Below are 11323 nucleotides of genomic sequence, written 5' to 3' on the forward strand. Positions count from 1 at the left end.
TGGGTTCTGTCTCCACACAAGAGATGATGTCCAGTGCCAGGGCTCTTCTTCACCACGTCCCGGGAGTGGGCTGGAAACGGGACTCTGCGCTTAGAGCCACCCAGCCCTGCCGAGCACTGCGGACCTCAAGTGGGTGCTGGTTCTTCCAGGCTTTGGCTGCTGCTCTGAGCTGCCTGCACCCTCTCTACTGGGAGAGATGCCGGGTTGCGAGAGGGGATGCCTTGGCACGGCAGCGGTACAGGAGTTGTTTTACTGCAGTGTCTAAAATCGACGACCGCCCAGCATTCCTTCCCCAGACTGTGGGGCCCGGGGGCGGGGCGCCTCGTGCAGGGTTGCTCGAGTGTGTGTGTCCTTGGCAAGTGTAATTCTGGGCAACAAGGAAAACTTAGTGAGGGGAGAGAGTGAGGGAAGGGGTGACATCGTCCACAAAGAAGTGTACAGAAAAAACTAAAAACAAGAACTCTAGCCTTGAGAAAACCCAAGGACAGTGTTCAGGCCCTGAGCTCGCAGAGGACTGGAAAAAACAAACAAAAAGAAACATGAGCTGGGTGTGGTGGCTCACACCTGTACTCCTATCTACTCAAGAGGCTGAGATCTGAGGATCAAGGTTCAAAGCCAGCCCAGGCAATACAAAACTGGTGAGACTCTTCTCTCTAATTAGCCACTAGAAAACCGGAAGTGGTGTTGTAGCTCAAGGGGTAGGGTGGTAGCCTTGAGCTGAAGAGCTCCGGGACAGCGCCCAGACCTAGAGTTCAAGTCCCACAACTTACCAAAAAAAAAAAAAACTTAGTGAGACTCATAATTTCTCAGAATTATGAGAGTGTACAGTGTGAATAAGGTTGTATGACTATTTTTAAAAAAAAATCAGAGTAACTGGATATTATAATTAAATGTTGCTCTTTCAGAGGGGGGCTGCGTCTTTTGTGGATGTCCCTGTCTGGGTTGGACTCAAGGTTGGAGCCTGGGTTCCAGACTGGTGTGAAGCAGGAGGGGCCTGACAGCACTAGGGATGTTGCTGCAGGAGGGAGACCCTCGGGGGTCCAGCAGGTCCCTGCCACAGGGCAGGGGGTGGAAGGACGCAGAGGCCCTGTCGCAAGCCCCTGGACACTCACAGGTGCTGGAGTGCCGGCTCCTTCCTGCTTAGTCCTCCAGCACCATGGTCGTCTGTCTCCCCCACATCACTCCTGTGTTCCTAGATGCCACAGCCCACGCATCTCCTCAGTCGGCTCAAGCCCCTGGGTGCCCTGGCCCTGCCTGTCACCACTCTTGCTCAGCTCTTCCAGGCAGTGGGGCTGCTGCTGAACAAGTTGGGGTGATCTCCCTGGGACAGCCGGTGGCTGCCCTCCGTAGGCCCTGCTCGGGCCTGCCTTGCTGTCCGCTGGTGGAGTTGGGGCCAGTAGCAGATAAGGACCAGGGGAGAGGGGAGGAGGAGGAAGGGGAGGGGCGGGAGCCCGGGTTCCTGACCAGGCCACTTCGGGGGGACAGTGTGGTCAGGTAGAGGCCTTTGGCAGCCGCTGCCTGCACTGCTGTGCCACGGTCAAGGGTTTTGTGGGCCCATGTGTGTTTCAAGGCCCCTGTGCAGAGGGTGGTCTGAGGGGAGTGTGTGAGGGCAGGGGCCTGGGCCCACCTGGACCCCGCAGACCCTTTTTCCTTAGGTCTGAGACCAAACTTGAACTCGGCACCAGAGGCTTTCATTCATTGGCTAGTGTTCTACCAAACTGGGCCATGCCTTCAACCCCATAAAAGATTATTTTCTTCCTTCTTCCCTTCCTTTTCTTTTTTCTTTTCCCTTTTCCTTTTAATGCCCACACATCCTGCAGGGCTTTGATTTCTCTAAACACGCCGAGGAGGGTTCATTCCTGTCCCACCACAGGAGCAGCAGTTTCTGATGGGAGCAGCATGAAGTCCTCAGCCTGTCCTGGCGAGGGATGCAGCTTTGAGAATGCTTTGAGAGGGGAGGCTGTGTCTTTGGGGCAGGTGAGGCTCCTGCTGGGCTGGCTGGCCAGGCACCAGCAAGACGGGCCAGCTGTGTCCCCAGCGCAGGCTGGAGGCAGGTGCAGGTGCTTCGTGGGTGAGTGGGGCAGGGCTGAGCCCCGGGCCCTGGCCTGCAGTCTGGGATAGACAGGCACTGCCTGTGCTCAGAATTGACATGTGGTGTCCATGCAGGCTGACCTGGGGCATGTGCGACTTCCAGGAGCAGCTCAGGGACCCCACACAGCAGAGCCTGGTCCTGGAGCTGCCGAGCCCCAGGGCAAGGAGACTGCGTTGCCTTCCTCGGCCTCCTTTTTTAGACAAGGTCTCACTGTGTAGCCCAGGGTGGTCTTGAACTTGTGGTCCTCCACAACTCCAGCGAGCTCTGCCAGGCAGACCGAGTTTCCACTGTGTGGCCCCATTTCATACCACAGCTGAGGAGCTGACGAAGCTTCCGGGACAGAGGCACAAGGCCAGGGCCTTCCGGAATGTCCCTTCCTGGGAGGAACAGCCAGTGCCGGGCTGTCCTGGACTCTCTCTCCCCGTCCTTCCCTGCAGGCCTGAAGGAAGGGGACGGAGACTGTGGGGCTGAGTGTGGGATCTGCAGGGCTTACCTGAGCCAGATGACAAGGACTGCTCTCGGGGTTGTGGCCAGGCTGACTGTCCAGTTTCTGTACTGGATGGACTCGGGCGCCTTGCTGAGTTGTTCTGGGAGGGAGCAGCTGGCACTCTTGGTGGCTCCAGGATGGAGGGGTATGGCAGGGTGGAGGAGAGCATGGGGTTGGTGGCAGATGCAGAGCACAGCTCCCTATTTCGCCCAGAGGACATAGGGAGCTGATCCTTGCATACGAATGCGCGTGAAAGGGGCCTGGCAGAAGCTGTGGATTGTGAGGGGGGGTGGGGGGGCACCTCAGTAAGAGCTAAGATAGGAAGTTGCCACGAAGGCGCCCACCTGTGCCGAGGACTGGCATGCCCTCTCCAGCCCCCACATCCCAAGAGCAGGATGAAGAAGGTAGGTGGAAGGGCAGGGTCCAGCCGCCTGTCCACCAAGGGACCAGAGGGGCAGCAGGGCTGTCTCTGGGTGGTGACAGGAGTGGGCTCCTGCCCAGTGCTCCAGGTCTGTGTGTGGGAGGCGGGTGGCTGATATGCTTTTGGGGTCAGTGGTCTTGGGGAGTCCTGAGGCCCAAGTTGGGGATACGGCTACTAGGCCTGAGAGGCACAGGCCACGATAGGCCCCGCAGGAGGGCCTGGCTGGCACATGGGGATGGTGGGCATGTTTGATTGCCCTTTAGTGCTTAGGCTCCTTGCTGGGCTGGTGTGGCCTGGCAGCTGCAGTTCTGAGCTATGGAGCAGCCAAGCCCACCGCCACCAGAGCTTTCCTGGGCTGCTTACAGTGCTCTTGGATTTCTGGCACTGAGTGTGAAGTCCGGGGCCTTACTAGAGGGCAGGTCCAGGATTGGCTGGGGCCCAGGGGGCCAGCGTATCGCTGAGATCAGGAGAGCAAGCTCATGGGGCCCTATCCCTGGGTGGAGGGGTGACAGCTCAGGGCACATCGGGTGTCTGTCCTGGAAAACGCTGTTTAGAGTGCAGCTGTGCCTTGGGCAGCTGCTGAGGATGTGAGCTTAACCCTGAGGTGCAGGCTGTCCTACGACCTGCCCACTGTGGTTCTGCTCCCCCCCAGAGCCTGGCCAGGCCGCCACTGCTGCTGCCCTGGGCAACAAGGTGTCCTTTAGGGTCCTTAGCTGCAGCATTCGAGGCCTGGTGTGGAGGATGCAGACCGCACTGACACACCCTTCCCCGAGAGACCCCTGGTCACCTGTGTGAGCCTGTGGGGAGCAGGGGTCTGCCGCGGGTCTGGGGTTCCAGTCCCTCTGAGATGGCTCCTGGTGGCCCGGACCTGTCCACACCAATGTGTGGCCTGGAGCCTCAGCACTGCCAGGAAATGAGCGCCATCCTGTGTCCACTCAGCAGGCCTGCGGGTGACCAGCCGCCCACCACGTCCACAGCTGCCACCCCGTGCCAGGACTTGTAATAAATGGACAATCCAGTAGCTGTGCAGTTCGGTCTATATCGGCCCATTTGCCTTGTTTCTGAGCTCTAGCTGCCTCCTGATTGCCTTTATCAAAGACCCTATTTGTTCAGTTAAGTATTCTGATTAAATGCTTTCTTCGTGGCTACCACCCTACCCCTAGAGCCATAGCACCACTTCCAGTTTTTGGGTGGTTAACTGGAGATAAGAGTCTCATGGACTTTCGTGCCCCAGCTGACTTTGAACCTCGATCCTCAGATCTCAGCCTCCTGAGTAGCCAGCACCCACCCTGACAAACTGATTTAAAATGTGTTTCTTTGGCTTTTAATTTCTTGTTTTACACTGTGTATTGTATACCGTTTAGAAAGGTCATCCTGACTTAATGCCATTTGGTCCCTATGTGTTGTGGACATTTTACTTAGGGATATTAAAATGAAAGTTTAGGGTTAATTTAGCCAGGCACTGGTGGCTCACTCCTGTAATTCTAGCTACTCAGGAATTTGAGGTCTCAGGATTGCAAACCACAATTAAGCAGGAAAGCCGGGGAAACTCTTAGTGGAAGTAGAGCTGAGGCTCAAGAGGTGGAGCACTAGCCTTGAGCAAAAATTTCCAGGAACAGGGCGTAGGCCCTGAGTTCAAGCCCTAGGACCTACTGGCTGCACCCATTTGTTACTGATGTTGGGGCTCCTGTGTGAGCTGGGACTAGCTCACCAGTCCAGCCCTGCGTGGTGGTGGTAATCGCTGGTTTCCTGCCTGTGTACTTATTCATTTGGGGCCCCAATTTTTCTTCTGGGTCCTGTTAATCAGAACAGATTGAATCTTATCAGTTGTATGAATTTACTTCCAGGACCCCTGCCTGGAGGCTTCCTCTCACACTGTGTTTGAGGTCTTGGGGTTATGACTGACATAGGAGAAAGACCTCGTTCTGGCTTCTACCTCCTCCCACCCAAGGGCATTGCAAGAGGCATACAAGAACTTTGAATTCTGTCTGAAATACCAGTCAGTCCTGCGGGGGCTGAGAGCTAGCTCAGTGTATAACGGAAAGTTTAAAATAGCATGGGCCTTTTGTATTTTCGTAACTTTTTCCCTGAATGCTCTTCGTTTCTTCTTCTCGTGGAGTGTGTGGGGTAGGGTGGAGGGAGAAACAGAGGGCTGTGTATAACCCTTTCCCATTAGTGCACACATTTATTGGCCTGGTTTTCAGAGCTTCAGTTTACTGAAATCAAAGCCAGGTAAAACCAGTGTTTGTCTCTTGGCCCTCGCTGGGTCTGCCTTCTCAACCAGAGATTTCGCTTTTTGGAGGCATCGTGTCTTTCCCGGTGCCCTGCAGTCAGCGGCCTGGCTGCGGGACCAGATGCTGTCCGGTGGGAGAGCAGCAGCTGGGCATGCAGAGGCCTGTGTGCTGCCTGGGTGCCTGCCATTCAGTCCAGCTCTGAGGGAGGCACTGGGCCACGGAGACACCACCTGCGGACTGTTACCGCCGGTCCCTGCCTCCCCGCTTCCCCACCCCTGCTCTGGGAGGTGGTGACTGGTGACCTGAGTGACAGCCTCAGGGTCAGTGTCCTGGGCCTCACACTCACCCCATGCCAGTCTGCCCGGCGGCATTTGGGGTCCTGGCTGATTGGGAAGGCCGGGCTGGACCGTGACCACCCCTTGGCACCATCTGCGGGACCAGGCCATGTACAAGGGAGTGGAGCAGAGCTAAGTGAGAGTGAGGCCAGGGCAGGCCCGACTGGGAGGGGAGTGTGGAGACAGAAACCCTTCCACTTAATGCAGCCACAAACCCCAGCGCAGGCTCAGCCTGAACAGTGAGTCAGCAGTTACTTTTGTGCTCTTTGCACACAGATAAGGAGGCTGCAGAGTGGCTCTCGTGGGCCTTAGCTTTCTTCTTCTTCTTTTTTTTTTTCTCTAGTCCTGGGCTTGAGCTCAGGGCCTGAACACTGTCCTTGGATTTTTCTCAAGGCTAGAGCTCTACCACTTGAGCCTCAGTACCACTTCTGGCTTTTTCTATGTATGTGGTACCAAGGAATCTAACCCAGGCCTTCGTGAATCTCAGGAGACCCGCCAGGGGGGCAGGGGCAAGCCAGCCAGGGCCTGAACTTTGCTGAAAGAGCAGTGGAGGCAGAACACTGCTGGGCCCATTTGGTGGGAGGGAGCCTGTGCTGCCATCCTGAGCACTGAGCTTCCTGGAATCTGGGGACTGGGCAGAAAGGATGAGAATTTTCTCCAGAGCAAAGTCACTGCCAGTCACTTGAACAGAGGAAAATCTGCAGCTCACATCTGTAAGTGGCTGCCATTACTATGTCTTCTACACTTGTGACTAGAAACATCTTTCCTGTAGGAGTGATTCCACCATCCGACAGGTCCTGGAGCCCTCCCTTGTCAAAGCTCCTTGGCTTTGGGTCTGGGGAGGACCAGTCTGTCCTCAGATCCAGGGTTGAGTCCTGAGCCTCAGGCAGCCGCAGCCAGAGCTCCACAGGCTGTGGTGACCTTCCTATAAGGTCTTTAAAGAAAACTTAAAAGAAGAGTTGTGCACAAGTGTTTCAACTCAACACGTCAGTATATACGCATAGTGCATTTTGATCGCGGGCATCTGATGGAGGAGCCTGGTACTGTGTAGGCGGGGTTCCCGACAGCCCTGGCAGCTGTTCTGTGCTCAGCCTGAGGTCCAGGCACAGGCCTGCAAGCTACCATGTCTGCTCCAGCTGTTAGCATCCACCTGACACTCCTGATGCCCTGTTCCCTGCAGAGGTCGGACCCGCAGCTGTTGGCCCAGTTCTACTATGCTGATGAGGAGCTGAACCAGGTGGCCGCGGAGCTGGACAGCCTCGACGGGCGCAAGGACCCACAGCGGTGCACGCTGCTCGTCAGCCAGTTTCGCTCCTGCCAAGTGAGCAGCAGGCCTGGGGCTGTCACCCTGCGGGGAGGGTGATGCTACTCTGGCCTGAGTGGGCGTCTAGATCAAGGACAGACTTTTTCACCCCCTCGTGTACCATAGGGACTGCCTCAGGGTCACCTGGCAATGCTGGAGAAACGGAGTCTAGGTCTTGGGCCGAGCAGGGTGGGCAGAGTAGGTTGGCAAGTAGTGCTAGCAGGACCCCAGTGTGGGCAGAGCTCGGGGGAGGTGGCCCCTGAGTGGGAATGGCTGGCTGGCTGGGATTTGCCTGTCCCTGGAGCCGTGGCGGGAGCTGCTGGGTGCTGGGGCCTTGCCTTGCTGCTGACTCATGGTGCTGCAAGCTTCTGCCGCATAATTTGGAGACAGCTCTGCAGGCAGCGACTAAAAATACCTCACCACCACAGCCACGCGCTCCCCAGCAGAGCAGCCACAGGTGTCCCCGGCAGGAGCGCCAAGCAGGGCGCCCTTCGCCAGGTGGCAGTCAGGCCCTTTCATGTGGTCAGGACAGGGCCCGGTGTTTTGCCCACAGGGTCCAGTGGGCTGATGGGCCAACCCAGGGTGAAGCCATGGCTCTGTCGCTGGTCCTCTGGTTCCTACCCACAGCCCTGGGCCAAGCTGGGGGCACCCGGGTTGGCTCTGACCTGTGGTGGGCCAGCCCCCATCAGTCAGGTCACTTCCTGCACGGCCTGGTGCTGGGTCTCACTCTAGCAGGGCGCCTGTGGGGCGCTCTCATCATCTCTGCCCTTTTTCCTTTGGGTTCTGTGACTTTGCGTTGTTTGGTGACAGCCTCCGTTCAGGAAGCTGTTCGGCCCCCTTCGCCCCCCCCCTCGCCTGAGCTGCTGTCTCCAGCCTCACGTTAAAGACTGCTGGTCAGGGCCCAGGAGCCAGGGGGCACCTGCTGGAGGAGCTCCAGAGAGGAGAGGCCGGAGACCGCCCTCTCTGCAGCCCACCCCGGGGCAGAGGGGCAGTCCTGTCTCTATTAGGGATGAGTGTTGTCCCCCCTCGTCCTCTCAACCAACTGGGCACATTGTTTGACTGTGGTCTGAAGCACCACGCGGAGGGATTGGAGAGGTGGTTGGTGGCAGAGCTGTGGCCCCTTTTCAGGCTGGTGTCACAGTGAGACCTGCCTGATGGGGATGCGCCAGGCCAGACCACATTTCCTCCCTGTCTGGGGGTCTGTGACAGAATCACTGGTGAGGAAGGAGTCGGTCCTCACCACGATCACCCCGCACCCCTGGGGCATTCCTTCTCCTCGCCAGCTCTTAGGGGTCGGGCACAGCCATTGGCCTCCTCCCTGTTCTGTGTGTCCACACTGCCTGCGCCTCAGCCCCTCCTCCCCAGATCCCTGCGTAGACCCTGCTCCTCCCGCTCCCCTGGGACCTGGCATGCTCTGAGGACGGGGACAGTCCCCCCTTCCTGCCCACACGCTGCCCTTTCTCACCTCCTCCCGCTCTTGTTGTGGGTACCTTGTACAACATTGCCCAGTTAATCTAGAATTCTGCATTTTTCAGGGTGTTCTGCATGGTACTGCTTTTGAAAATTCACTTTTTGATTGCTTCAATGTTTTGATGCTCATCTGTTGAACAACAGTGGGTGTTTGTATGTTGATCAGTCCTGATGTCCTCGCAAAGGAGAATCCCGCACTCACCCAGGCACTCAGCACACCTGACCCCAGGTCTGTGGGGTTCCCCACATCCACCATGCCACTCTCTGGCGTTAGGTACCAGCCATCGGGTGTTTCAGCACGTTCTGCTCTAACACCACCTTCAGTGTCCAGTGACGGGCAGAGTGTCCACAGGGCCCAGGAAAACGTTGATCCGACCGTTACTATTTATTCATGATGGGTATGATGAATATCTGCCAGAGGTAAGCTTGGGGATGGCTGCAGATTGCCAGATTCTGCCCTGGATTGCTGATAGATTTACCAGTGTGCACGTCCTTGAAAGTCTACATCTGTGGAGTCTTTGTACATAGACGTGATCCTGGGAGATCAGGATCTTGATCCTGAGTTCAAGCCAGGACTGCCCCCCCCCCCCAAGAGAGAAAGAAAGAAAGAAAGAAATGTCCTGTGCTAGGCTCCTGGAAGTTATGCTGTAATCCCAGCTGCTTTGATCCTGAGATCAGCAGGGTGGTGATTCGAGGCCAGTCCCAGGCAGAGAAGTCTGCCAGTCTCCATCTCAGAGGGAGAAGCTGTATGTGGCATGCATGCCTACCACCCCTAAAATAGACAAATGTTCAGTTTTGCTCCTGGGGCGGACGTAAAAGCCTATTGCAAAACTAAAAGGTGGGGTGGAGACGTGGCTCAGTAGTAAAGCACCTGCCTAGCACGTGAGAGGCCCAGGGTGCAAATGGCAGTAGTGCAAAAAAAGCCTTACAAATGATTATTCCTATTGGCACACACAGTTCCCATTTCCTAACTACCCTTCGCTCCCCTGGCCTTGTTGTTTAAGTCCTAGGCAGGTGACACTGTGCCCATCAGGGGTGACTTCTCTGGCCTCTTCTTTTCCATGTTGCACAGCAGGGATTTCCTGTCTCAGCCAGCACCAGGGAGGCCTCTTCCGTCCTGGTCCCCTGCGTGCCATCTCTCTGTGCTCTGCCGTGAAGCTTCCCTCTGTGCCACAAGCTGACCCTGCCTTGCTCTCCCTGACTCAGCTTCATTGCCCTCCTTTTTGCTGTTCAGTGTCCGGAGGGCTGTGGCTGTGACAGGTGATGTTGGCTCCTGCCACTCATCTTGGCTAGAATTAGAAACCCCAGGCAGGGATGGGTGACACTAGGCTGACCGTTGTTCTTACTGGACCATAGCATGGACTTTCCTATCCAGAAAGGCTTTGAGGAAGAAATGACAGCAGTACCACTCAACGTTGGCTAGATGCTGTTTCTTCTTCTTTTCCCCCTGTAAGTAATTGTACAAAGGGATTACCGTTCAGCATGTCAGTTTACAGGTTCAATGCATCTTGATCAGTATTTTCCTTCAGCTCTTTTGTATCATTAAGGTGTAGCATTTTCCTTACACTGCCTTAGAGCTGTGTCTCAGATGTTCCCCATGGCGATTTTTCCGTATCTGTTTTCTAAAAAAAAAAAATGAAATGTAAGCCTCAGAGAGCAGAAGGGAATTACATCTAGATCCAAAGTCGCAGAGCGTGAGAATCAATTAATTCGATCTTCCTGAGAAGCAACTTGGCAGAATCTAATCAGAGCCTGCGGTGCACTGCACACTCTTGGCTCTGTAATTCCATTTCTAGAGATGCACGTCCTACAGAAATTACCCCACATCTGCAGGTCCCCAGTGTCAGATGTTTTGGAGAACCCAAAACATTGTCCCTGTGCTGCAGGAGAGAAAGGGGGAAGGCCACATGCCTCCATTTATGCCGGACCATGGCATGTCCCCACAGGAAGTGGCAGCAGCAGAAAGCAGGACCAGGAACGCAGGGGGATCCGTGCTGTCAGGAGCTGGAAGGAAATGGCCCGGCCCACAACGTGTCACTAAGCGAGCAAGGCTTCCCTGTGTGAAGAAGGAAAAATTTAGATGTAATTCCCTGGGTGCTTAAAGAACAGGACAGTTTTAAATGGAAGTGTAAGATACAATTCAAAACACAACAGGCCTGGTTTTCTCAAAAAAACACAAAGTATTCACTCTGTATACTTTGCATTTTGAGCATGAGGAAGTAAACAATTTTGTTTTTAAACAAACATGGTTCATTAAGGTTAGCTCTGTGTGTGTGTGTGTGTGCGCGCGCGCGTGTGCACGTGCGCACACGCATGCGCGTGCCCTAGGCTTGAACTCAGAGCTCTTGCTTTTGCTCAGAGCTGGTACTCTACCACCTGAGCCATGTCTCCAGCTCAGCATATGCTGCTTAATTGAGATGGAGTCTCATAGACTTTTTGCTCAGACTGGCTTTAAACCGTAATTCTACACCTTCCAAGTAGCTAGGATAACAGGTGTGAATCCTTGGAGCCTAGCTGGGAAAAGCCCTTTAATTCCCACAGGATGCTAATTCTGCTGTATGCTGTCCCCTCTGTGTGGGCAGGAGACCGCTTTCACAGCGTTCCCTCAGCCAGCTCCTGACTGCAGTGCCTGATGCACCTAGCCAGGCCCAGGCCAGGGCTGAGAGCAGGAGCCACCCAGAAATGTGGCAGAGAGAAGCTAATTCATACCTTGGCCTGTTGACCTAGCAGCTCCATTTACTAGCTGGTCCTCGGAGAATCTGGGGGGCAGATGTGCAGTGCGGGGCTCAGGACGGACACGGCTCCACTCACAGGGAACCAGGGAGCCCAGCAGGGCAGGCATGGCTCCGCCATTCACCAGCACCAGTCCAGAGGCCACACCGGCCTCCTCCGACCTGAGGAAGGGTTGAGTGCCAGAGTTCCCATCCTCTCTGGGAAAGTCCTTTCATAGCAGGTGCACAGCAGACGAAGGCGTGCTCCTG

This window comes from Megascapheus bottae, chromosome 13 (assembly GCF_031878675.1).
Source record: "Megascapheus bottae isolate mThoBot1 chromosome 13, mThoBot2.hap1, whole genome shotgun sequence".
Classification (NCBI taxonomy): Eukaryota; Metazoa; Chordata; class Mammalia; order Rodentia; family Geomyidae; genus Megascapheus; species Megascapheus bottae.